Here is a 24,985-nt window from a genome sequence, read left to right on the forward strand (position 1 = left end):
TTTGAGCAAAGGTCTCCTGGTTCGGTTCTCCATTGTATGGAGCTGTAACAATGTTTAACTCCCCTAGTTATTGTATGGTCATTAGCAATCTATTCTGGGATTGGAGTCAGATAAGTGCACAGGATGTGCATGCACTGTCCTTGAGCACAGCATGGGCTATATGTCATTGTAACTTGAGAAAGAGTGCCTGTTATTTTACTATATAAGGAAGTGCTTTGCTAAAAATAAACGGAGTTGCTTCCATCTTGTCTCCATCTCATCAATGTGCATTCGAGATAGAAGGTTAAGCTGGTCTTATCCCTTCAAAGTTAGTATAGGATCCTGGTTCTAGTGGTGAGATGAATTAGTTGTGCACAAGAACATGGGGCACCAGGATGGATTGCAGGGTGACCTTCAAGCCTTCAAAGGTTGATCACAGGATCGAGGTGCGTGGCTTGTTCTGCTTGGCACCAGAGGCAGAAACTCCTGCAATGGGGAGAAGCTGAAGCGAGGCAGATTTAATACTTGAAATAAGGACAAGGAACCTATGGAAGAAAAGAAGCCTTTCCTAAGCCCCTACTGTGTGTCAGGCACCGTGCTAAGTGATTTACAAATAGAGTAGTTACTGCCCTTTTACCCAGGGATTGAAGGCCAGGTGTCTTACATATCTATCACCTCCTGACTGCATCACCTAGGTAGCTAGTGCTGCTGCCCTGGAGGTCTACAAGCAATGTCTTTAAGAATACTTACTGAGGATTTGGAAAAGGGAATCTTGGTCATGTATGGTTAGAGAAACCCAGCTTTGGGGTGTCATTGAATCATTGAGATTATGGCACTTCTTTTCTGGGAAATCAAGGTCAGATTTCATCACAGCTTATGTATCTTCTGAGGCTTAGAAACCTCCCCCTGAGGGAGCCCAGACAAGCTGCCCCTGACACAGCTGTTGGAGAACGAGAAGTCCCGGGGCAGTGATGCCTCCCTCAGCTGCTGCCTGAGCAGGTTTTTGTTCAGAGCTGTAGCACTGTGGGAGACCAGTTATAGTCCAGCAGACAGTAATAGACTGCAGCATCCTCAGCCTCCACACTGCTGATTGTGAGGGAGAAATCTGTCCCAGAGCCACTGCCACTGAACCTCGAGGGGACCCCATCGTGCAGGGTGGAAGCATACCTAATGAGGAGCCTAGGAGCCTGGCCTGGTTTCTGTTGGTAGCAGTGTAGGTTGGTGCCAATGCCTGACTGGCCGTGCAGGACATGGTCACTTTCTTCCTGGAGACACAGACAGGGAGGCTGGAGACTGGGTCAGTTCAATGGCCCCTTGGGCATCTGCAATCACAAAGACAAGGTAAAGAGTGAGAAAAAAGCAAGTGTATATTTACAGCAGGAGAAATCTCTGGCAGTGTTGTGAGTTAAACCTTCCTGTTCTGGGCCTTGCCCCCATGATCACCAATGAAGTGCCACATTTTCTCTCTGACCCTCAAGATCACAGACATTCTGACTTCTACCCAGAGGGACAAAAGGCAGGGCTGTCTCTGCTCTTCCTCACTCACCTGGGATGCAGAGCAACAGGAAAAAGAGGAGGTGAGCCTGGGACCCATGTCCATGTGCCTGAGCTCTGAGCTGCCCAGCATCTTCCTCCCCAGATCCCTTTTTATAGCTGCTCCTCAGTAGTTCAGGGGCTGGGAGTGAGCCATGCAAAACAGCTCAGGGGGAGGCTTCTGCCCATGGACAGTCCCCAGTGATCTCACCTCTTGGGTAGCCCAGAACCCTGAGCTGTGTGAGTGCAGCTTTGCCCTTCTGGGACCCTGGCATGGAGATGTCCCATTGGTGTTAGATCCTACCCACTGCTAATAAGCCGTGAAAAACTCAAAGATGCCAAGAAAGCTCAGTACCAGACTGGGACCAGCCTTGAAGTTGAACATTCGAAGGTTAAGTGACTTGCTCAGTGTGAAAATTCTAATAGCTATCTAAGGATAGATTTGAACCTGGGTTTTCCTGAGTACAGGCTCAAGGTTTGAGCCAGTGTCCTAACTAGCTGCCTCCAGGCAATGAGAGTTGCATAAAAGTGTCAGTGATAAACTCTTCCTGGAGGTAAGTATTCACCCACAGGGAAGTTCCTTAAGAAGAAAGGTTAGCCTATATGAGAGCCATTGTAAAAACATAAATGATAAGACTTGGCCACAAATTGGTCATCTCAGGTGAGTGTGAGAGAGGAGTTGAGGATGACAATCAAGTCAGAATCCTGGGTGATTGTACAGTTGCCGAGTTATAGGAAAGCTTGGAACAGAGAGGAGGATGAGAGTAGCGATGTCGGGTGCTTCTTCACCCAGGAGTTTGCTAGCCCAGTGAAATGACAGGTGCAGCCATTCCATCACTTCAGGGGAAAAATGAAAATAGGAATTAGTCAGTGTCAGCATCTTCCTCTGAGACCTGATAAACCTCGCCCTGAGGGAGCCCAGACAATCTGTCTCTATCCCCTCTGTGAGGGAAAGACTCAGCTCTGTCTCTTCAGCCAAAGTACTTGATAACCCTCTATTTGAATAAAAATGAGTTTTGTTCTCTGTGATCAAACTCAGATTTGCCATCTAAGTATTCTGGTTTTTCAGATTACTGCCTTTTGGAATATTGTTTTCCAAGATTTCTCAGGTTTTTGCTAGAAGCTGCTAGGTCTTGTGTGATATTGAGCCATTCCTTGGAACTTGAAATACTTTCTTTCTGGAGTTTTGTCACATTTTTTTCTTTCATATAGATGATATGACTTTTAGGCACAATATTCCTGGGGCTTTTTGCTTATCCTACAGATCTGAGTATAATCATGCTATATTGTTGGTCTTTTGTCAGTATCTAACAAGTACCTAGGCACTATGCTAAGCAATGGGAGTGCAAAAAGAGACAAAAGATAATGCCTGCCTTAAAGGAGCTTACAATCTAATGGGAGAGACAACAGGCAAGGAAGATATAGAAAAAAACTATATTCAGGTAAATAGGAAAGAATTAACAGAGGGAAGGCACCAGAATGAAGAGGTGTTGGAAAGGTTTCCTGTAAAAGATGGGGTCTAAGTTAAGACATAAAGGAAATCAGTAGGTGGAAATGAGGAGGGAGGGTATTCCAGGCATGGGGGACACCAAAAAAATGAAGTGTGTTACCCACCTCCTGGCAGAGAAGTGATTGGCCACAAGGAACAGAGACACACATTCTAGAACATAGCTACTGTGTGGATTCCTTGTGTTTGACTATGTTTATTTCTCACAAGGTTGTTGGTTTTTCTGTTTCGTTCTTTCTGTTTTAATTGGTGGGGAAGGGAGGAAAAGTCAGGGGTAAGTGAGGTTAGCAATAGAGCTGAAAAAAAATTCGGTAAAAACTTTTTAAAAATGCACTGAAGAGAACAGAAGACATTTAGAAGGGAGTACAGAAAAGTAGGATGTATAGAAAATGAAGTGTATGGTTTATCACATAGTGTTTTTTAAGCCAAAGTGTAGGAAATGGAAATTCACAGTATCCTGCAGGATACATTTTTGTGTGTGTTTTGTTGGTGTTAAGGGAAATGTTCTTTCTATGTTTCAGTTTAGAACTCTTTTTTAAAGCGTGGCCCTTGTCTATATGGATTCAGAGACCTTCCATTCCTTTGAGATCTTCTTTTGTCCATCAGGCCTCTCATGCAAAAAGGGTCACTCACTTGCTATTGGGATCATGAACACTTGTGTCTTCTAATCACATTTCTCTTCCAAACTCCTGAGTATCCCATTTGGTTCTCTCTTCCTTAACATTTAGGCAGTGTCTATGTGTGTGTGGGTGGGAGACTGTGGGATGTCATTTTTTTCCAAAAACAATTATACAATTACTTGTAAATTCTATAATACGACTACTTTTCTTCCTGTACTTTATAACTTTCTTTATTTTTATTAATATTTTTACATTAAACTCTTTATATTAATTTACAACACATCCTAGCCTGCTCTTGTATTCTCTAGGGCCCTTTTAAAAAAGAAAACATATACTTAAAAGAGTATAGCAAATACTAAAAAATAAGGAGTAGGGAGGCACATTTCAGTAAAACCAAGTATTATAACAACACGATATAAAATGAGGGGAGGAAGGTCCATTTTTTCAACCCTTTCCCAGGTTAACCTTGGTCATTCCAGGGATGAAGCATTCAGTTTTGTTGAGATGTTTGTGTTTTCATTTCCATCACTGCAGTCCTTATAGGTCTTTTCCTCATGGTGCTTAGAGAAGCCAATGGAGAGGCACATGGCAGGGCAGAATAAACAGAAACAAGGAATATTAAGGAGGGGGAGGATGAAGTGGAGCATACAAAATGTCAGCTGAAACAATATGGCAGGTGGCAAGAGAACGGGACAGCTGTTGAAAGATCCATGTGCTTCACTGTGTCCTGGTGATTTCCCCCAAACTGAAGAAAGGCCCCATTGGTTTGGGGGGAGCCTTTGCAGTGAACTTAGGAAGAACGTGATAAAAGCAGTATCAGAGCATGGGCATGCATGGCTGCCTTGTCACCTGCAGAGCTGGAAGGACCAGACTCCAGTGAGTGCTGGACAGATGCCAATGCTTTCATGACATTCTGCCTTAGTGAATCCACAAATAAACATAGTCAAACAAAACGAATCCCCAGAGCAGCCATGCCTGAAATGTATTTCTATGTACTTTGTGTCCACTTCTTCTCTTTCAGGAGGAGGTAACCCACTTCTTCATAGGTCCTAGGGTTTTCTAGTCTTGCCCTGGTTAGAACATTCTTTCCTGGTTGCCCCATTTTATAACGGACTTAGGCTGGTGTCCAGCCAGAGCAAGGCAGCCAGGATGGGAAAGGACCAGAGGTCAAGAGAAGGAAGGTTTACTGAAGGGACAGGGAAGGTCAGGTTGGGGGAGTACCATGGGGACATATAATAACTGCCTTCAGACATCCAAGGGGCTGTGACAATGAAGAGGGTGCAACTTGTTCTGCCTGATAACAAACCAGGGAAATAGGAGGAAGGGTGGAGGGGCAGAGAGGCAGACTTCAGACTTAAACTAAAGAAGAGACTTCTGTAATGAGAACCATGTACAAGTGTAATGGATGATCCATTACTGGAGGTGGTAATAATAATAGAGGTAACATTGCTGTAGTGCTTCCTAAGTACCAGGCACAGAGCCAAACACTTTATCATTATCATCTCATTAGGTCCTCACAACACACCTAGCAGTTGCTGCTATTATGATCACCATTTTATAGGTAGAAAAGTAGGAGAAAAAGAGTTAAGTGACTTGCCATATATGCCACAGTCACAGTTATCTTCCTGTGAGACCTAGAAACCTCCCCCTGAGGCAGCCCTGACAAGCTGCTCCTGACCCAGCTGGGGGGAAGGAGAAACCCCTGGGCAGTAATGCCTCCCTCAGCTGCTGCCTGGGCAGGTTTTTGTTCAGAGCTGTAGCACTGTGGGAGACCAGTTATAGTCCAGCAGACAGTAATAGACTGCAGCATCCTCAGCCTCCACACTGCTGATTGTGAGGGAGAAATCTGTCCCAGAGCCACTGCCACTGAACCTCGAGGGGACCCCATCGTGCAGGGTGGAAGCATGTTAATGAGGAGCCTAGGAGCCTGGCCTGGTTTCTGTTGGTACCAGTGTAGCTGGTAATGTCCTGACTGGCCGTGCAGGACATGGTCACTGTCTCTCCTGGAGACACAGACAGGGAGCTGGAGACTGGGTCAGCTCAATGGCCCCTTGGGCATCTGCAATCACAAACACAAGGTAAAGAGTGAGAAAAAAGCAAGTGTATATTTACAGCAGGAGAAATCTCTGGCCGTGTTGTGAGTTAAACCTTCCTGTTCTGGGCCTTGCCCCCATGATCACCAATGAAGTGCCACATTTTCTCTCTGACCCTCAAGATCACAGACATTCTGACTTCTACCCAGAGGGACAAAAGGCAGGGCTGTCTCTGCTCTTCCTCACTCACCTGGGATGCAGAGCAACAGGAAAAAGAGGAGGTGAGCCTGGGACCCCATGTCCATGTGCCTGAGCTCTGAGCTGCCCAGCATCTTCCTCCCCAGTTACCTTTTTATAGCTGCTCTCCTCAGCAGCTTCAGGGGCTGGGAGTGAGCCATGCAAAACAGCTCAGGGAGGGAGGCTTCTGCCCATGGGACAGTCCCCAGTGATCTCACCTCTTGGAGAGCCATGAACCCTGTGCTGTGTGAGTACAATTTGCCCTTCTGGGGCCTGGGATGGGGGTATCCTGGTGGAGTTAGATTCAACTGTTTGCCCATCAGCCCTCAAAATCTCACAGGTGCCAAGAAAGCCCAGGACCAGACTTGGACCAGTCTGGAAGTGATTCACATTTGTGTCTTATGTCTTTAATGGGATTACACTCCATTCAAGCCTGAAGCACCCGTCCATCAGCCATGATTCTTATTCTGCTCCCCACTGGTTCAGACTTATTTCTACGACTGTCTGATCATGAGGATGACTGTCTGATCATGAGGAAGGAATTTGTAGGCAATAGGGTCAGCACAACAGAAGGGAGTCATTTCCTAGCCTTTATGTAAAGGTTGTCAGAGATTTTCCCCCATCTGCTGAATGACCACAGCTCCTGAAGAAAGTTCCAGCCACCAAAGTCCTTCGAAATGGCAAATGGTTCAGCCTCAGAAATTGATGTGATTTGATGGGAAGACATTATATCTAATGAAGAGGAATTACCATTCCTTTGCTGCCATACCTTTAGTACCATGAGGCCTTTCCATCCAACTTGCAGCTGAAGTTTCCATAAAGGGAATGTCTCCCCCTACTGCAGGGTGAGCTCCTGGAGAGCAGGGCACATCTTACAGCTCTGCTTGGACCTCCAGCTCTTTGCACAGTGTTTTGTCCATCATCACAGTCTAATAAGTATTTTGTAATTCACGAATTTATTCATTTATGAAGAGGGAACTCTATGAAGTCATACTTCAGATTGGCCCCTGTGCACCAGGAAAATCTCATTTTCTTCCTTCCTACACAGATGATCTGGGAACTTTGTGGCATAAATTCCCATGCAATGAGAGTATCCACAGGATCCTTTAAAAAGCACCCAGGTTGGGCCTGCTGGGGCTTACAGTGGATAGAGGTCTGGCCCTGAGTCAGGAGGACCTGAGTTAAATCTAGAAGAAATTGTAGAGAAGTTCTAGGATCTTCAGAACTAATTGTAAACTAAATCAACCTATAAGTTATCATGGAGTCCAATTAAAAATTGGGAATGGTGGAAAATAGGTTAGAATGTGTGGATCAGGAATACATATGAAAGAGTCAAGGATTGTAAACGACACAGAATCCTCATGATAAGCACCTAGTAAAGTCAAAAAATTAGATATTGATCATATTTTCATAGACATGAAATGATTCGTTACTGATGTAAGACTCATTCCCGTGTAATTTCTCTGGGTGGTCAGACTACTGATTTGTTTCAGCAAAGAAGAAAGGTGAGACATGCCTTTAAAACAATTCCATCTAGACATACTTACACAAGGTATGCACATTGAACAATAGGACAGCAGAAAATGACAAAGGCATCAATCATAATGACTTCGTATGAAAGTTCATCCAATGAAAGTCTATTGTCATAGAAAGAGACCAAAGGAGCCTGAAAAGTGGGCAAATGTTTAATACGCTTGCCAAGCGGAAAAAGCCAGACCTCAAGGGCTATACCAGTTTGGATTATAACGTCATCTTCAGCATTTTCTAAAGAAGAATCATAAGCCGTATCACCTCATTGACGATGCTGTCATGAAAGAGGAGTTCGGGAAAGAGAGAGAGACAGAGAGAGACAGAGACAAAGAGAGACAGAGAGACAGAGCAACAGAAAGAGACAGAGAAGGGGATTGAGGAAACAACCAGCTCAACACCCTCATTGAAAGTGTCCAGAGACTATTTAAGCATAAAAGCAGATGGAGAGAAGGAGGAAGAGGAGAAAAAGAAGGAGGAAGATAAAGAGGAGGAGGAAGAGGAAGAGGAGTTAGATTTCAGCCCCTTTGTTTTAGAGATGAGAAAATGGACAAGATGAAGAAATTTGTCCAAGGTGCAGTAAGTGGCTGTGCTAATGGTTCAAATCCAGTCCCCTACTTTTTCCACTGCGCCACACTGGAGATGGAATGCCATGTGTAGGACATTAATCCCAGACCAGTTGGACCGGGATTTAGTGTTCAGAAAGGAGAGTAATGTGCAATCATCCTTGATTTGTAGTTAGAACCAGACTGTGAAAAACCTAATAAATGAGTCCTCTTGGTGGGGAGTAGGGGATGAGTATGGAGAAAGGAGAAGGAGGAGGGGAGGAGGGAGAATATTTATTTTTTTAAAATGGATCTTTATTGACATCTTTTGTTTGTGTAACAGTTAAATGCTTCCCCGTCTGCAGCCAGAGTAGTGTAAGACAGAGCAGTGAAAGAAAAAGGGGAAGGGGAACTGGAGAAAGAAAAGTCGGGCTAGGCGAGTGTGAGACTAACGCTCATAAGACTAGTTTATTTCAGGTGTTACATGATTATATGCTATAGAAAACAGCTTTGTCTCGTGAGAAATGATCTACAGCATAAACAATCTAAGCAGCTAAAGATCCTCACTTTCTCATGAGAAAGTAGTTTTAATGCCAAATTTCATATCTATTGTTTTCCTGCCCAGTTCTTTGTATTGTTCTACCCCAGTCAGCCACCTGGCCTCAAGGCTGGGCATGGGTGACAACTTAGAATCAACATATAACAAGTGGAATTAGGGCAAGAGTCCTGGGAGTGTTTCTCCCGAGGCAAGCCTCTATATGTACTGACCCCTAGTCTCTAAGGACTTAGAGATTTTCCATCAGGACTCGCCCCCTGCCAATTCGCAAGTCGCTGTTACACTGGTGTGATTGGGATGCCAAGAAAGTGAGGAAGGAGCTGGCACGTGAGATTGAGCCCATGAGATGAACTTCTATGAGGACAGGATAAGAGGGGCAGACAGAATTAATCAATTCTTGAATCAGTTAACATGTAGTATGTGCGTGATGTATGCTGGGCAGTGTGCTAAGCACTGGAGGTTCAAAATGAGGCAAAAGAAGTGCTGCCCTCAAGGAGCTTACAATCTAGTGAGGGAGATGACATGTAAATAAATCTACATACAGCAAGCTATAGAGCAGATGAACTGGAAATAGAGAGGGAAGCACTAGAATTAAGAGGAATTAGAGAAATGTAGGCCACTGGAGTTTACTGAGTTGGGGGAAGTGGGGATGGTTATAAGATCAGATCTGCACTTTAGGAAAATCACTTTAATGCCTGAATGGCCTGCTTGGATATGGCTGAGTCATCTACATGATGAGAGGAAACAGATCCCAGTGTGTATTTTACCCTGTCCTAAACAAAGACAGTCACATCTTATGGCTCTGTGCTTTAGTCCGTCCCAGTGTGCTGTATTCTTCCCTAGGCAGGTTATCTCTGGAATACTTTGGGTATTGTCCAGTCCCAGGTGCCCCTTTGCTGGAAGGCAGCCAGAGGAATAATGAGGATGGTGAAGGGATTGGAGCCCATTGTGGGTGAAGAAGATCACTGGAGGGAAGCAGGGATGCTTGGCCTGCAGAACATACATGAGGCATCCGGGTGGAGTGGAGGGTGACCTTTAAGCCTTCAATAGTTTATCACACAATCGAGGTTCGTGGCTTGTTCTGGGTGGGACCAGTGGCAGAAACTCCTGCCATGGGGAGAAGCTGAAAAGAGGCAGATTTAATACTTGAAGTAAGAACAAGGTAGCTATGGGAGAAAACAAGTCTTTCCTAAACACCTACTATATTCCAGGCACTGTATTAAGTGATTTACAATAGAGCAGTTACTGCCCTGGTCTCCCTGCCTGAAGGCCAAGTACTTTACTTCTGCCCCCTTCCCCAGGGTTCTCTGGTACCTTTAAGGGGGTTAAGTATGTCTATGCTCCCTGCCCTTGACTCTAGCCACCACTGATGGCATTACTTACAAGTCTAGAAGGGTCTTCCACTCTCCAATTTCATTTAGCCATTAATAGTCAGAATAGCTTTTCCAAAGAAATGTTTACTTCAAACATATATTCACAAACATATAAATAGTACATCAGGCTCGACTTTCTCTCTCTCTCCTCCTTGTACAGACACACACACACATACACACATACACATGCACAAGTACACTCAGTATCTCTGTCCTGAGGAGGGCAGTAGCGTCATAGTTTAGCTCAGTTCTTACAGAGTACAGTCTGAATTTCCTGATCCCAAATCCCACGTGGGCTCACATCCCTGGAACCATGGCATCTGAGGGTTTCCTTGCCAGGTTGGCAGGATGCCACACCCTGCCTGGGATCCTGGATCTTTAGACACCATGAGTTGAACTCCTGATCCAGTAGAGAGTACTTCCTGACCCTGAAAATGAGAAAGACCAATGACTGAAGAAGATCAATGCCCCAGGCCTAAGGGAAAGAGAGTAGAGGAAGGAAGGAATCCTTCTTCCCTTTCACCTCTTCAGCTCATGGACCCAGTCCTGGGTGAGATGGGCCCTTCACCTTCTGATCTGCATGTGGAAAGAGCTCCAGCAGGGAAGAGAGCAACTGCCCACTGTGGCCCCTTTGAAGATGCAGCATTTTCCTGCCAGGTAGGGAATTAAGGAAGCTGCTCCCACTCCCATGATAGGGAGCTGCAGAGAACAGGGTGCCCCCAGGTTAGGTGCTCTTGGCTTGTGCCAAGAAAGTTCTGTTATAGGAACATTCTTCTGCTTGATGCTCACAACAGCTCTGGGAGTTAAGTTATTCTTATCTGCACTTGACAGTGGAGGAGCCTGAGACAAATAGCGTTAGGTGACTTACCCAGGGTCACAATGCTAGTAACCTTCTGAGGGTGGATTTGAACTTGAGTCTTCCTGAGTGCAGGCCCAATGTTTGAGCCATTGCACCAACTAGCTCCCTCCAGGCAATGAAAGTTGTGTCAAAGTGTCAGTGATAAACTCTTACTGGAGGTAAGTATTTTGCCCACAAGGGAGGTCCTCAGGAAGAAGGGTTAGTATATGTGAGAGTTATTGTTAAAGTATGAATGATAAGATTTGGCAATAAGTGTGAGTGTGAGTGAGGAGTGGAGGATGACACTCAGGCCAGGATCCTGGTGACTGCACAGATGGAGAGTTATAGGAAAGGTTGGGACAGAGAGGAGGAGGAGAGAGGCCATGATGGGTGCTTCTTCAGCCAGGAGTTTCCTAGGCCAATGTGAAACAACAGGTGCAACCATTCCATCATTTCATGGAAAATAAAAGGAAAATAGGAAGTAGCGAGTCTCAACATCTTCCTCTGAGGCCTTGAAAACGTCCCCCAAGACAAGCCAGACAATCTGTCTCTGTCCCAGCTGTGGGGGAAAGACTCAGCTCTGTCTCTTCATCCAAAGACTTGATAACCCTCTATTGGAATAAAAGTAAGTTTTGTTCTCTGCATGATCAAACTCAGATTTGCCATCTAAGTATTCTTGTTTTTCAGATTACTGCCTTGTGGAATATTGATTTCCAAGATTTCTCTGGATTTTGCTAGAAGCTGCTAGGTCTTGTGTGATATTGAGCCATTCCTTGGGACTTGACATACTTTCTTTCTGGAGTTTGGTCACATTTTTTCTTTCCTATGGATGATAGGCGTTTTAGGCACCCCTGGGTCTTTTCCCTTGTCCTGTGCATCTCAGTGTACTCGTGCTATATTGTTGGTCTTTCAGTCAGTATCTATCAAGTACCCGCTCTGAAGGAAGCACTATGGTAAGCAATTGGGGTACAAGAAGAATCCAAAGTTATGCCTGCCTTCAAGGAGATTACAATGTAATGGGGGAGACAACAGGTAACCAAGTTATGCAAACAAAGTATATTCAGATAAATAGGAAAAAATGAGCAGAGGGAAGACCCCAGAATTAAGAAGTGTTGGGAAAGGCTTCCTGTGAAAGATGGGATCTTGGTGAAGACATAAAGGGAATCAGTAAGTAAAAATGAGGAGGGAGGGCATTCCAGGCATGGGGACACCCAAAAATGTGCAGAGCCACCAGCTGGGGTGTCTGGTTCATGGGTCACGCCAGAGGCCAGTGTCACTGGATTGAAGAGTTTGTGTTGGAGTGAGGGTGAAACAAGACTGGAAAGGTAGGAGGGGGCTAGGTAGTGAAAGGCTTTGATGCCAAACAGAAACATTTGTGTTTGATTCTGGAGGCAATAGGGAGTCCCTGGAATGTATTGAGTAGGAAAGATGACAGAGTAATCCCTGAGTTTAAGGAAAAATCACTTTGTTACCTGAATGGAGGATGGATTAGAGTGGGGAGAGAATGGAGGCAGGCACCACACCCCCCAGCAGCCAATGCCATAATCCAGGCCTGAGGTGATGAGGCTGCAGCAGGGTGGTGGCAGTGTCAGAGAAGAGGAGGGGGCATATTCAAGAGATTCTGCAAAGAGGAAATTGATGGGTTTTTGCCACAGCTTAGATGTTGGGTAGGAGGAGGCAGTGAGAAATAATGAGGAGCCCAGGATGACTCCTAAATTAGTGCCTGAGGGATTTCTAAGAGAGGTGTTGCCCTCTACAGGATTGGGAAAAGTAGGGGAAGGGGGCAGGTTGAGGGGGAAATTCAGCAAGTTGTGTTTTGGGGGTCTTGAGTTTGAGATGTGTACTGGACTTCCAGTTCTTGACGTCTGAAAGGCAATTGGAGATGCCAGATTGGAGGCTGCAGAGAGATGAGGGCAGGAAAGGGAGATTTGTGAATTGTCAGCAATGCAATAGGAATTAAATCCGTGGGAGCTGAGCATCTCATCAAGTGAAGTAGTAGAGAGGGAGAAGAGAAGAGGACCAGGACAGAGCCTTGAGGGGCTCCTATGGTTAGAGCATCCAGCAAAGATGATGAGAAAATTCTGACCAGTACAATGACCAAGGCAATCATGGCTCCAAAGGACCTACGATGAAGTGTGTTATTGGCCTCCTGGAAGAGAAGTGATTGGCACAAGGAACAGAGACAGATTCTAGAGCATAGCTACTGTGTGGATTGTTTTGTTTCATGATGTGTATTTCTCACAATGTTTTGGTTTTTCTCTTTCATTCTTTCAGTTTTAATTGGTGGGGAAGGGAGGAAAGGTCAGGGGGTAAGGGAGGTTAGCAGTAGTTCTGAAAAAAAATTAGGTAAAAAAAAATTTCAAATGCACTGAAGAGAACAGAAGACATTTGGAAGGGAGTACAGAAAAGTAGGATGTACAGAAAAGAAGTGTATGGCTTATCACATACTTGTTTTCAAGCCAAGGTGTATGAAATGGAGATTCACAGTTTCCTGTAGGATGTATTTTTTTCGTGTTTTGTTGATGTTAAGGGAAATGTTCTTTCTGTGTTTAAGTTTAGGACTCTTTTTTAAAACATGGCCCTGTATATATGGCTTCAGAGAGCTTCCATTCCTTTGAAATCTTCCTTTGTCAATCAGTCCTCCCGTGCAAAGAGAGTCACTCAGGCTGCTGGACTCATGAACACTTGTATCTTCTAATCACATTTCTCTTCCAAGCTCCCTCTAGATTTATCCTGACTATCCCATTTGGTTCTTTCTTCCTTTACATTTAGGCAGTGTCTATGTGTGTGTGTGAGACTGTGGCATGTCATTTTTTCCCCAAAAGAATTATATAATTACTTGTAAATTCTATAATATGACTACTTTTCTTACTTTACTCTATACATTTCTTTATTTTTTCATTAATATTTTTATATGAAACTCTTTATATTAATTTACAAAAACATTCCAGCCTGTTCTTCTATTTTTTAGGATCCCTTTTCAAACAAACATTAAAAAAAAAAGGGTCAATGTTTTTGGATTTTTTTTCCTCAGTGAGATAGATCCATCCATAAATTCCATATTATGACATTATCTTGACCTAAATGTTTAATACTTTTTACATTAATTTACAAATGTATCTGTGCCTGCCTCCTATACTTGAAAGAGTATAACAAATACTAAAAAATAAGAAGTAGGGAGGCACATTTCAGTGAAACCAACCAGTAAATCAACACAACATAAAAGGAGGGGAGGAAGGTCCATTTTTCCAACTCCTTTCCCGGGTCAACCTTGGTCATTCCAGGTTTTGTTGGGATGTTTTTATTTTCATTTACATCACTGCAGTCCTCATAGTTTTCCTTGTGGTGCTTAGAGAAGCCAATGGAGAGGGACACGGCAGGGCAGAACCAACAGAAGCAAGGAATTATTAAGGAGGGGGAGGATGAAGAGGATCATAGAAAATGTCGCTGAAAAAATACGGCAGATGGCAAGAGAACGGGACAGCTGTTGGATGATCCATGTGCTGCACTGTGTCCTGGTGATGTCCCCAAAGTGAAGAAGGGCCCCACTGGTTTGGGGGGAGCCTGTGAGTGAACTTAGGAAGGACATTACAAAAGCGGTGTCATTGCATGGGCACGCATGGCCTAGCTGCCATTTACACAGATATAAGGACAAGACTCCAGGGGGTGCTGGAGAGACTTCCATGCTTTCATGGTGTTCTGCCTTAGTGAAACCACCAAAAAACATAGTCAGACAACATCCATCTGCAGAGTAGCCATGCCAGAAATGCATGCCTCTGTACTTTGTCTGCCTCCCTTCTCTGTGGAGAGGAGGTAACCTAGTTCTTTGTAGGTCCCAAGATGTTCCAGTCTTGTCCAGGTTAGAGCACCTCTGGAATAATGCTTTCTCTCCTGGTTGCCCCATTTTAAAATGGCCTGAGACAGGCTGGTGTCCAGGCAGAGCTAGGCAGCCAGGATGGGGAAAGGACCAGAGGCTAAGAGAAGGAAGGTCGGCTGAAGGAAACAGGGAAGCTTAGCTTGGGGGAAGCCCATGGGGGCAAGTAATAACTGCAAGCATTCATAGGGCTCTTAGGAGGAAGAGGGTGTGACTTGTTCTGCCTGATACCAATGCAGAGAAATAGGAGTGAAGAGTGGAGGGGCAGAGAGGCAGACTTCAGACTTAAACTAAAGAAGAGACTTCCGTAAGGAGAACCATGTAAAAGTGTAATGGACGATCCATTACTGGAGGTGGTAATAATAATAAAGAGAAGTGACATTCCTGTAGTGCTTACTAAGTGCCAGGAGCAGTGCCAAACACCTTATCATTCTTATCTCATTAGGTCCTCACCACAAACCTAGTAGTTGGTGCTGTTATGATCACCATTTTACAGGGAAGAAAAGTAGAAGAAATTGAGGTTAAGTGACTTGCCGGACATGCCACAGTCACAGTTATCTTCCTGTAAGACCTAGAAACCTCTGAGGCAGCCCTGACAAGCTGCTCCTGACCCAGCTGCTGGGGACGGAGAAGCCCCTGGGCAGTGATGCCTCCCTCAGCTGCTGCCTGGGCAGATTTTTGTTCAGAGCTGTATCACTGTGAGAGGCCAGCTATAGCTCTGGTGACAGTAATAGACTGCAGCATCCTCAGCCTCCACACTGCTGATTGTGAGGGAGTAATCTGTCCCAGAGCCACTGCCACTGAACCTCGAGGGGACCCCATCGTGCAGGGTGGAAGCATCTCTAATGAGGAGCCGAGGATCCTGGCCTGGTTTCTGTTGGTACCAGTGTAGGTAATTGCTAATGCCCTGACTGGCTGTGCAGGACATGGTAGCTTTCTCTCCTGGAGACACAGACAGGGAGGCTGGAGACTGGGTCAGCTCAATGGCCCCTCGGGCATCTGCAATCACAAAGGTAAAGAGTGAGAAAAAGCAAGTCCATATTTACATTAGGAGAAATCTCTCAGACAATGTTGTGAGTTAAACCTTCCTGTGCTGGGCTCTGCCCCCATGATCATCAGTGAAGGGCCACATTTTCTGTAACCCTCAGAATCATACACATTCTGAGTTCTGCCCAGATGGAGAAAAGGCAGGGCTGTCCCTACTCTTCCTCACTCACCTGGGATCCAGAACAACAGGAAAAAGAGGAGGTGAGCCTGGGACCCCATGTCCATGTGCTTGAGCTCTGAGCTGCCCAGCACCTTCCTCCCCAGGTGCGTTTTTATAGCTGCTCTCCTGAGTAGCTTCAGGGGCTGGGAGTGAGCCATGCAAAACAGCTCAGGGGAGAGGCTTGTGCCAACAGGACAGGCCCCAGAGATCTTGCCTCTTGGACATCCCTGAACCCTCAGCTGTGTGAGTGCAGCATTGCCCTTCTGGATCCTGGGAATGGGGTATTGCAGTGGTGTTAGATACTACCAATTGCCCAGCAGCCCTGAAAAACTCAAAGGTGCCAAGAAAGCCCCGGACCAGACTGGGACCAGCCTGGAGCTGAGTCACATATGTGTGCAGTGTCTTTAACAGGGTTACACTCCATTCTAGCCTGCAGTACCCTCATCACTCATAATTCTTATTACACTCTGACTAACCGGTTCACAGTGATTTCTATGACTGTCTAATCATCAGGAAGGAATTTGTAGGCATTAGGGTCATTGCAACAGAAGGGAGTCGTTTCTTTTTTTTTTCTTTTTTAAATTTTTTAAATTTTATTAATTTGTTTTGATGTATCAACAATCACTTCCACATGCTTTTGACTTTAAAATTTTTCTTCCCCTTCCTCCCACCCCCTCCCCAAGATGGCCCACAATCAGATATAGGCTATACATTTGCATTTCTATAAAAGATTTTACATTAGTGAAGGTAGAAGTAAAAATTAAAACCATAGGAGGAACCATCAGAAAGAGGAAACAAAACTCAACAGATGAGAAAAAAAAGGATAGCGATTCAACTTCCATAGTTCTTTCTTTGGATGTGGATAGCATTCTCCATCACGAGGCTCTGGACATGTCTTGGATCCTTGTAATGCTGAGAAGGGTTAAGTTTATCAATATTAGTCATCACACAATGTGGCTGTTATTGTGTACAAAGTTCTTGGTTCTGCTCACTTCACTCAGCATCAGACCATGCAAGTCTTTCCGGTCTTTCTCAAGTCAGCCTGTTCATCATGTCTTATAGCACAATAGTATTTCATTACATTAAGGGAGTCATTTCTTAGCATTTATGTAAATGTTGTTAGATATTTTCTCCCCTCTGCAGAATTACCACAGCTCCTGAAGAAAGTTCCAGCCACCAAAATCCTTGGAACTGGCAAATGGTTCAGCCTCAGAAATTGATATGATTTGATTGGAAGAAATTACATCAATGAAGAAGAATTGCCATGTCTTTGCTGTCACACCTTTAGGACCATGAAGCCTTTCCATCCAACTTGCAGCTGAAGTCTCCAGTATGAGATATCTCCCCCTACTGCAGGGTGAGCTCCTGGAGAGCAGGGGCCATCTTCCAGCTCTTCTTGGATCTCCAGCTCTTTGCACAGTGTTTTCTCCATCGTAGCAGCCTAATGAGTATTTGTTTAAATTCATGAATGTATTCATTGATGAAAAGGGTACTCTATGAAGTCATGTTTTGGATTGGCCCCTGTGCACCAGAGAAATCACAGTTTTCTTCCTTGCTGGCTCTACACAGGCGATCTGGGCACTTTGGGGTATAAATTCCCATGCAATCGGAGTATCCACAGTTTCCTCTACAAAGCTTCTAGGAGGAGGTAGAGTGGATAGAGACCTGGCCTTGAAGTGAGAAGAACCTAAGTTCAAATCCAGAAGAAACTGTGCAGAAATTCTAGGGAAATTCAGAACTAACTATAAACTAAATCAACCTATAATAAGGTACTCATTGACTTCACTTAAAAATTGGGAAATGGTGGAAAATATGTTAGAATGTGTGGATCAAGAATAAGGATATGAAAGAGTCATGGATTGTAAACTACACAGAATCCTCATGATAAGCACCTAGTAAAGTCACAAAAATAAGATATCGATCATATTTTCATAGACATGAAATGAGTCATTACTGATGCAAGACTCATTCCTGTGCAATTTCTCTGAGTGGTCAGACTATCAATTTGTTTCACCAAAGAAGAAAGGTGAGATATGCCTTTAAAAGAATTCCATCCAGCCATATTTTACACGTTATGCGCATTGAAGAATAGGACAGCAGAAAATGACCAAGGCATCAATTACAATGACTTCATATTGGAATTCATCCAGTGAAACTCTGTTGTCCAAAAAAGAGAGCAAAAGAGCCTGAAAAGTGGGGAAATGTTTAATATGCTTGCCAAGTGGAAAAAGCCAGACCTCAAGGGCAATACCAGTTAGGATTATAAATTGATCTGCAGAATCTTCTAAAGAAGGATTATAAGCCGTTTCACCTCATTGATGATGCTGTCATGAAAGTGAGAGGGGTTCAGGAAAAAGACAGAAAAAGAGACACAGAGAGAGACAGAAAAGCAGATTGAGGAAAAAACCATCTCAAGAACCTAATTGACTGTGTCCTGATGTTGCGGTCTGAGAGATTGAGACCCCTCAAAAGTTTGGAGTATAGGCCGGGTCACCTGGAATGAATTCAGAGACTCAAGCATTCTTCAAATGAAGGTGGCAAGAATTTATTGTTATCCTTTTCCGCAGGCAAGGATTCTCAAGGAACCTGCGAGAGACTGAGGATGGAGCTAGGGTTTATATGGAAAAGGGCATGGGAAAGGAATGCCAGGGACACTGATGAGGTAATCTAAAGGTCCAGGTGTCTTTGGGAGCTATGGATGGGAAAGTACAGGGAATATACTGGACAGGGAGGGAGATGACAGAGGTATGGATGTTTGGAGTCTGGCAGGAGGAAGAGTCCTTGGGTTGGCCTAGGACAGAACTCCTTGGGCTAGGCAAGGCACCCGTCCCCATCTGTCTTGATGAGAGAATGGTGTGCAACAAGGGAAAGCTTTCTCACAAGACAGGAACTTACTAAGAAATTGGGAGGCTTCCAGAGACATGATGTGAGGGCTGGGGCCTGAGCAACCCAGCACTCTCTCACCCAGCTTTGTGTAGCTGCACCAGGGAGAGAGATCAGGGTCATGCTGGGACACACACATGAATAACTGCTAGGCACAGTGTCGTTGGGCTGGGGATTGGTTGTCTGAGACAATGTTTCTGAGAGTAGGGGGCAATTGGGGTCCAAGTACAAGCACAAGCACCCAAGCACCTCATCAGAGGCTATTGAAGGATAGAAGAAGATGGAGAGAAGGAGGAAGAGGAGAAAGAGAAGGAGGCAGATGAAGAAGAGGAGGAGGACTAGGAGGAAGAGGAGTTAGATTTCAGCCCCTTTGTTTTAGAGATGAGAAAGCTGACACATGAAGAAATTTATCCAAGGTCTAGTAAGTGGCTGTGCTAATGGTTTAAATCCAATCCCCTACTTTTTCCTCTGCCTCACACTGGAGATGCAATGCCAGCTTGACTAGGATTTAGAATTCAGAAGGGAGAGTAATGTGCCATCATCCTTGATTTGTAGTTAGAACCAGATTGTGAAAAACCAAATAAACGAGTCCTCTTGGTGGGGAGTGGGGGATGAGTATGGCGAAAGGAGGAGGAGGAAGGGAGGAGGGAGAATATTTATTTTTTGTAAATGGATCTTTATTGACATCTTTTGTTTCTGTAACAGTGAAATCCTTGGCAAGTTGCCATGTTACACTGGTGTGATTGGTATGCCAAGAGAAAGCGTGGAAGGAGCCTGGCACATGAGATTGACCCCATGAGATGAACTTGTATGAGGAGAAGATAAGAGGGGCAGACAGAATTAATCAATTCTTGAATCAGTTAACATGTAAGAAGTGCCTGATGTGTGCTAGGCACTGTGCTAAGCACTGGAGGTTCAAAATGTTGCTAAGGAATCCTTTTAAACAAATACATACAAAGCATGCTATATACAGGATAGAATTAGGAGGAATTAGAGAAGGCTTCCTGTGGAAGATAGGACAACCAGATTGGGAAACTGCTCTTGGGGAGGAGTGGGGATAGGTGTGAAGAAAAGAGGGCCATGGCTGCGGCAGCCCAGCCCAGCAGTGGCAGCAGGTACCAGCATTCGCAAAATGAGGAAAGACCTGGAGAGCCTGAGCGACTTGGTAGTGACACTGGTCTCCTGTACAGCAGCATCTCTGCAGAGTGCTGCAGATTTTGACTACAAATATAAATCTGGATTTCCTAAGTTCCATCCTTACAAGGTGGCTTCCACTTTGCCTACCTATGATGAAGCAGAAAGAACCGAGGCTCTCCCTGGTTTCTGTGAGAGAAGATGATTTTGTAGCAAGGGATGATTTTGATGATGCTGACCAGCTGAAGAGAGGACCTGATGGGATATTCAAGTTAACTGTTTTCATGGCATTTCTCTTCAACTGGATTGGGTTTTGGCTGTCTTTCTGTGTGACCACCTCAGCTGCAGGAAGATGTGGGGCCATTTGGGGGTGTGTCCTATCTTTAATTAAGTGGATCTTGATTGTCAGGTTTTCCACTTATTTCCCTGGCTACTCTGATGGTCAGTACTGGCTCTGGTGGGTTTTCCTCATATTAGGCTTTCTCCTCTTTCTCAGAGGATCTATCATTTATGCAAAGGTTTGGAAGATGCCAGATACTTTTTCAACCCTCCCCAGGACCAGAGTTCTCTTTATTTGCTGAAGATGTTTTCTGGCAAATACCTTCGTGCATCAATGAATTCTCTCTCAAGAAACAACAGGACACCAGCAGGAAGTGAATCAATACTCAAAGCACAGAAGAAATAATCACTTGCTTTAAAAAATAAATAAACAGTGTTTAAGATAAAAAAAAAGGATGGGCAGTATTTTAAAAACAGGTCCTTACGGACATCTTTTGTTTCTATAACACTTAAGTTCTTGGCTAGTCTGTATGTTACACTGGTCTGATTGTGCCAAGAGGAAGTGAGGGAAGGTCTAGCACATGAGATTGACCCCACGAGATGGATTTCTATGAGGACAGGACAAGGAGGGGTAGCGTCGGATCAATAAATTCATAAATCAGTTATCATGTGGTAAGCACCTAATGTGTGCTAGGAATTGTGCTAAGCACTGGAGGTTCACAATGAGACAAAAGAAGTGCTGCCCTCAAGGAGCTTACAATCTAGTTGGGGAGAGGACATGTAAACAAATCCATACAAAGCAAGTTATAGAGCAGATGAACTGGAAATAATTAAAGAGGGCACTAGAATTAAGAGGAATTAGAGAAGGGATGGGCCAGTGTACTTTACTGAGTTGGGGGATGAGGAGGATGGCTATAAGATCAGAACTGCACTTTAAGGAAAATCACTTTAGTGCCTGAATGGCTGAGTCATCTACATGATTAGAGGGAACAGATCCCAGTGTGTATTTTACCCTGTCCTAAACAAAGACAGCCCCATCTTATGGCTCTGTGCTGTAGTCCATCCCAGTGTGCTGTGTTCTTCCCTGGGCAGCTTATCTCTGGAATACTTTGGGCTTTGTCCAGTCCCAGGTGTCCCTTTGCGGGAAGGCAGTCAGAGGAGTAGTCAGGATGGTGAAGGGATTGGTGCCCACGTTGGGTGAAGAAGATCACTGGAGGGAAGCACAGGTGCTTGGCCTGCAGAACATACATGGGGCACCAGGATGGAGTGGAGGGCCACCTTGTAGCCTTGAAAGGTTTATCACACAATCGAGGTATGTGGCTTTTTCTGCTTGCTACCAGAGGCAAAAACTCCTGCAATGGGAGAAACTGAAGAGAGGCAGATTTAATACTTGAAATAAGGACAAGGTACCTATGGAAGAACACAGGCCTTTCCTAAGCACCTACTATGTGCAGGCATTGTGCTAGGTGATTTCCAAATAGAACAGTCACTGCCCAGGTCCCCACTGCCTGAAGGCCAGGTACTTTACATCTTCCCCCTTTCCCAGGGTTCTCTGGCATCTTTAAGGGGGGTTGGGTGTTTCTAGACTGCCTGCCATTGACTGTAGAACTCACTGATGCTATTACGTACAAGTGTAAGAGGTTCTTCTACACTCCAATTTAATTTAGCCGTTCATAGTCAGATTAGCTTTTCGTGAGAAATATTTACTTCAAAGATATATTACCAAATATAGAAATAGTGCATAGGGCACCGTTTTCTCTCTCCCTCCTCCTTGTACACACACAGATACACACAAGTCTGTCCATCCCTGCAGAGGGCAATAGAGGCACAGTTTAGCTGAATTCCTATAGAGTACAGTCCCTAGTCCCTAATCCCCAATCCCACTTGGGGTCACATCCCCAGAACCATAGCATATGAGGGTTTCCTTGCCAGGTCGTCAGGCTGCCACACCCTGCCTGACATCCTGGATCATTAGACAACATGAGTTGAACTCCTGATCCAGGAGAGATCACCTCCTATCCCAAAATGAGAAGGACAAATGATTGAAGAAGTTCGGTGCCCCAGGCCGGAGAGAAAGAGTAGATGAAGGAAGGAATGCTCCTTCCTTTTCACCACTTCAGCTCATGGCACCTCATCATGGGTGAGTAGGGACCTTCACCTTCTGATGTGTGTTTGGAAAGAGCTGCAACAGGGAAGAAAGCGACTGTCCAGAGAGGCTCCTTTCAAGATGCAGCATTTTCCTACTAGGTAGGGAATTAAGGAAGCTGCTTCCACTGTAGTGACAGGGAGCTGCAGATAGCAGGGTGACCCTAGGTAGGTGATCTTGGCTTGTGCAAAGATAGTTCTATTACAGGAACGGTATTTTCTTTGATGCTCACAACTCTGGGGGATAAGAGTTATTATGATCTCGATTTTACAATTGGTGAAACTGAGAGAGACATAGGTTACATAGGGTCACAATGCTAGTAACTGTCTGAGGGTGGATATGAACTTGGGTGTGTCTGAGTGCAGGCCCAATGTTTGAGCCATTGTACCAACTAGCTGCCTCCAGGAAATGAAAGCTTTGTCCAAATGTCAGTGATATACTGTTACTGGAGGTAAGCATTTTGCCCACAGGGGAGGTCCTCAAGAAGAAGGGTTAGTATATGTGAGAGTTATTGTTAAAGTATGAATGATAAGAGCTGACAACAAGTTGGTCATCTCAGGTGAGTGTGAGTGAGGAGTTGAGGATGACACTCAGGTTAGGAGTCTGGTGACTGTAGAGATGAAGAGTTCTAGGAAAGCTTTGAACAGAGAGGAGGAGGAGAGGCCATGATGGGTGCTTCTTCACCCAGGAGTTTCCTATCCCAGTGTGAAATGACAGGTGCAGCCATGCCACCATCTCATGGGGACAAATGAAAATAGGAATTAGTCAGTCACAGCATCTGCCTCTGAGACCCAGAAACTTCCCCCTTAGGCAGCCGAGACAAACAGCCCCTGACTCAGCTGTTGGGGAAGGAGAAGCCCCTGGGCAGTGATGCTTCCCTCAGCTGCTGCCTGGGAAGGTTTTTGTTCAGAGCTGTAGCACTGTGAGAGGCCAATTATAGCTCTGCTGACAGTAGTAGTCTGCAGCATCCTCAGCCTCCACACTGCTGATTATGAGGGAGAAATCTGTGCAGAGCCACTGCCACTGAACCTCGAGGGGACCCCATTGTGCAGGGTTGAAGCATATGTAATGAGGAGCCTGGGAGCCTGGCCTGGTTTCTGTTGGTACCAGAGTAGGTCATTGCTAATGCCCTGACTGGTCATGCAGGACATGGTCATTCTCTCTTCTGGAGACACAGACAGGGAAACTGGAGACTGGGTTAGCTTAATGGCCCCTTACGCATCTGCAATGACAAACACAAGGTAAAGAGTGAGAAAAATGCAAGTCCATATTTACAGTGGGAGAAATCTCTGGCAGTGTTTTTAGTTAAACCTTCCTCTGCTAGGCCCTGCCCCTATGTTCACCAGTGAAGAGCCACATTTTCTCTCTGACCCTCAGAATCACACACATTCTGAGTTCTGCCCAGAGGGAAAAAAGGCAGTGCTGTCTCTGCTCTTCCTCACTCACCTGGGATGCAGAGCAACAGGAAAAAGAGGAGGTGAGCCTGTGACCCCATGTCCATGTGCCTGAGCTCTGAGCTGCCCAGCCAGCACCTTCGTCCCCAGCTGCCTTGTTATAGCTGCTCTCCTCAGTAGCTTCAGGGGCTGGAGTGAGCCATGCAAAACAGCTCAGGGGGGAGGCTTCTGCCAACAGCAGAGGCCCCAGAGATCTCACCCTCCTGGACAGCCAGGCAACCTCAGCTGTGTGAGTGCAGCATTGCCCTTCTGGGATCCTGGCATAGTGGTATCCCAGTGGTGTTAGATCCAACCCTGTCCCCATCAGCCCTGAAAACCTCAAAGATGCCAAGAAAGCTCAGACCACACTGGGACCAGCAAGAAGTGATTCACATATGTGTCCTGTGACTTCAGTGGGGTTAACCTCCATTTTAGCCTGAAGCATCATCATCACCATCAACCATGAATCTTATTCTGCTCCCCACTCACTGGTTCATGGTGATTGGTAGGAGTGTCTGATCATTAGGGAAGAATTTGTAAGCATTAGAGTCAGTATAACAGAAGGGAGTCATTTCCTAGTGTTTATGTAAATGTTGCTGGATTTTTCCCCCCTCTGCAGAATTACCAGAGCTACTGCAGAAAGTTCCTGGTACCAAAGTCCTTTCAAATGGCAAATGGTTCAGAATATGATTTCTTGGAAGAAATTACATCAACTAAGAGGAATTGCCATCACTTTGCTGCTGCACCCTGTGGACCATGAGACCTTTCCATCCAACTTGCAGCTGAAGTCTCCCATATGAACATCTCCCTACTGCGTGTGAGCTCCTGGAGAGCAGGGCCGTCTGGCAGCTTCACTTGCATCTCCAACTCCTAACATAGTGATTTGCCCATCATGACTGCCTAATCAATATTTTTGAATTCATTAATTCATTAAAAAAGCACTATAAGAAGCTATGCTTTGGATGGGCCCCTCTACACTAGGGAAAAGTCATTTTTCGTCCTCAATGACACTACACAGGTGTCTGGAATGTTGGGATATGAATTCCCATGCAAGTGGAGTAGCAATAAGATCCTGAAAAGCACCTAGGTGGAGTTGCTAGGTGATGCAGTGGACAGAGCACCTGCCTTGGATTCAGGAGGACCTGTGTTCAACTTTGTCCTCAGCCATTTACTAGCTGTCTGGCTGTGAGACCTGGGCAAGTCACTTAACTCTAACGCTTCCCCTAAAAATAAATAAATACAAGCTCTACTCTGCCACAGAACTCACAATCTAGAATTTCA

The 24,985-nt window shown here is 45.1% G+C and overlaps 3 pseudogenes across 2 annotated transcripts; 1 reads left to right on the forward strand and 2 right to left on the reverse strand.

Moving 5' to 3' along the window:
• Positions 1–5,372: 5,372 nt before the first annotated feature.
• LOC110203865 (immunoglobulin kappa variable 3-11-like) lies at positions 5,373–6,023 on the reverse strand (annotated as a pseudogene). Its single transcript, XR_013484055.1, has 2 exons — positions 5,923–6,023; positions 5,373–5,698 (listed from the first exon to the last, which is right to left on the reverse strand). The product of XR_013484055.1 is annotated as an immunoglobulin kappa variable 3-11-like (transcript).
• Positions 6,024–15,304: 9,281 nt separating this feature from the next.
• Positions 15,305–16,002, reverse strand: LOC110203856 (immunoglobulin kappa variable 3-11 pseudogene; annotated as a pseudogene). Its single transcript, XR_013484046.1, has 2 exons — positions 15,840–16,002; positions 15,305–15,621 (listed from the first exon to the last, which is right to left on the reverse strand). The product of XR_013484046.1 is annotated as an immunoglobulin kappa variable 3-11 pseudogene (transcript).
• A 3,373-nt stretch (positions 16,003–19,375) lies between these two features.
• On the forward strand, positions 19,376–20,535 carry LOC110203863 (NEDD4 family-interacting protein 1 pseudogene; annotated as a pseudogene).
• The last annotated feature ends 4,450 nt before the right edge of the window (positions 20,536–24,985 follow it).

The sequence above is a fragment of the Phascolarctos cinereus genome, unplaced genomic scaffold (genome assembly GCF_003287225.1).
Source record: "Phascolarctos cinereus isolate Bilbo 61053 unplaced genomic scaffold, phaCin_HiC Scaffold_21;HRSCAF=504, whole genome shotgun sequence".
NCBI classification, from domain to species: Eukaryota; Metazoa; Chordata; class Mammalia; order Diprotodontia; family Phascolarctidae; genus Phascolarctos; species Phascolarctos cinereus.